This window comes from Papaver somniferum, chromosome 5, assembly GCF_003573695.1.
Source record: "Papaver somniferum cultivar HN1 chromosome 5, ASM357369v1, whole genome shotgun sequence".
Taxonomy (NCBI): domain Eukaryota; kingdom Viridiplantae; phylum Streptophyta; class Magnoliopsida; order Ranunculales; family Papaveraceae; genus Papaver; species Papaver somniferum.
In genome coordinates this window covers 211,690,680-211,693,493 of record NC_039362.1, presented here as the reverse complement: position 1 = coordinate 211,693,493, position 2,814 = coordinate 211,690,680, and the positions used below count along the sequence as shown (strand labels likewise).

The window sequence follows — 2,814 nt, the reverse complement described above, 5'->3', positions numbered from 1 at the left end:
CTACCCGGAAGTTACCTATTGTGCAAGCAATGTTAGGAGAACCTGGGTTTTTGTACTTTGGAGTTGTGGTGTTCTGAATGGTTGAACTTACGTGACTAGCTAAAAAGGCTTTCTTATGGACGCTAAGTTTTCGCTTTCGCGTACACATATTCTTAAGGAACTTGGCATAAGCAGGAATTTGCCTAATTGCATCTAATAAGGGAAGGTTTATGGTAACTTGCTTAAAAACCTCCACTATGTCATTAAAGTTCGATTCCTTCTTTGTAGGTACTAATAGCTGAGGAAATGGGGCTCTAAGCCTAAAATCAGACCTTTCAGGAACCGAATTCACATCATCAGAATCTTTATCAGTCTCTTCAGCTACTGGTCCTGAGAGGTGAGATCCTGAGGGGTGAACTACAGTATGTTCACTATCGGGTATGGTTACCTTATTGTCTACAACTCTACCACTTCTAAGGGTTCTAACAACATTCAATTGATTCGATGGTTTTGCACCTAATTCATGAACTCCTCTAGGGTTGGGTTGTGTTTGACTAGGAAACTTACCTTTTTCTCTTAAAGAATCACTTATCAGACCAATATGGGTTTTTAACTCGGAAATAGCCTGACTATTTTCTTGTCCTATCCTGTTACTAGCTTGTAGACTCTGTTCTACGGATAACTGGAATTTTGCAGTTTGCTGAGTTAACAAGGCGAGAGATTCCTTTAAACTTAGGATTTTCTTATCTGACTGATTCTGAAACTGAGCTAGTTCTGAGGGATTCTTAGTATAGCCAAAACCTGTGGGAGCATTAGAATTACTAAACTGACATTGACTTTGGCCCTTAGACCACGAAAGGTTCGGATGGTTTCTCCAACGAGGATTATAGGTTTCTGAATATGGGTCAATCTTTTGACGGTTATCAAATCTAATGTTATTATAAAGAGCATTGGCCTGCTCTTCAATATTCTGGCCTTCCCAAAAAGGCTCCACTCTACCACTAGTCTGGCCCACTTCTAAGGCTTCTAACCTATTTGCTATAGCAGCAATTTTGGCACCTAATTCATATCCTCCTTCTACCCTATTAACGTTTCCTCTACTTAAAAGAATTGTTTTCTGGGGTGCCCTACTATTTTCCCATTGCTGGGTTTTTCGGCGATTTCATTAAAAAATTCCATCGTCGCATCAACAGTTTGGTTTTCAAATCCATTAGCGCACAGAGACTCAACCATGGTCGTTGTGGAATAATCTAAACCCTTATAAAGGATCTGAACTAGCCTAACCTTTTCTAAACCATGATGAGGACACTGGGATAATAAATCATTGAACCTTTCCAAATACCTATATAAAGATTCTCCCTCTTGTTGTGAAAATGTGCATATTTGCGTCCTAATAGACGATGTTTTGTGCCTAGCAAACAAAAAGCATGATGGCTCCACTTAGATTGTTTCTAGACCAACTTCTAATCCTTCGAACGGGAATTCGTTACAATTTAAGCAAACCCCTCTGGAATCAATCCGAGTTAACGTAAGTTGAATAGAGGCGAGGGAAGCTCCGTGGAGCTTTGATACCTAAGGCCTCACCGGTATTACAAGGCGGCGCAGTCACACATTCAACTTACAGAAACCGTCAAGAACTTCGAAGTATGTTTAAAAGAGTAACCAATATTTTTCGAATGACTTTCCTGTTAAGCTCGTTACCCTACCGGTCTCGTTCTAGTCAAAATTTTAGGCTTAGGTTCGAGTAGGTTACGTGTTCCTAAAGCGCGCAAGAAGATAACGATGATGAAATCCGAAACCTTATCTGGTATGGCCAGGCCTTTCCCTTTACTAGAAAAATAAATGTCTGTATTCAGTCCTCAACATATATGCATACGAAGGAGTCCAGTAACTCGCTGACAGGGGATTCGCGAGTGTTTAAAATCTTACCTCCCGTTCCAGACGGGGGATGAATCGGTTGTAGTCGACTCGGGACACTGACTCCGATGTGTAGTGTACGAACCCAAGATGCAGAGACAATATCGTAATTGTCCTCCTTCTCTGCAAACAGTTTATATTTAAAGTACCCTTCCGTAGGGTAATAAAAAAAAATAATGTCCCAAAGTCCAAAAGTCCAAAAGTCCAAAAAAATAAAGAAAAATTACAAAAACAATAAACCCTAATACAATTTTTTTTTTAAAATAAAATAAACAAACCCTAAACTAAAATTGTCTTTTTTTCTGTTCTTTTTGCTTTAATCTTTAGCTCCAAGTATTTATGAAATCACCAAACTCCTTGGCTCAATTTTCTTTATGATCCAGAACCTGCAGACACAAGATAACTACCCAAAAACATAAAAAAGGAAAAAAATAATTAAAAAAAATAAGAAAATAAATAAATCTAAAACCCTAAAAACAAGTCCGCGTCGGCGGCGCCAGAAGTTGATGTGATTTGTAGATAGTGGTAAAAGTGGTTCGATTCTCAGATTTGTGAAGGATATTAATTAGACTTAAATTCTAATATTAAAATAGAAAACTCACTGAAAATTATAGCAAACTCAATCAAAGATGGTATCAATACTAAAAGAAACACTGAGGCTAAGATTCTACTATTTTCCAAATTCAAAGTGATTAAATAGATACTTATCTTATATTTGTGCATTTTCCTTGTTTAATTTGATTCTAAAATATTGCAATAAGTAGATTTTCAAAAGTAATAATTGTAAATACCAAGTATGAAGCATCAAAAGTCTTAAAACTAAGCATACTCCATCAAAATAGATCACAATCACTCAAATAAAAATCATATTCGATAATAGTTCAAGGAAAATAATCATATAATTATTGCAAATAAAAA

The 2,814-nt window shown here is 36.8% G+C and overlaps 1 pseudogene; it reads left to right on the top strand.

Moving 5' to 3' along the window:
- The first annotated feature begins 1,270 nt into the window (after window positions 1-1,270).
- On the top strand, window positions 1,271-1,370 carry LOC113284857 (annotated as a pseudogene).
- Window positions 1,371-2,814: the final 1,444 nt, after the last annotated feature.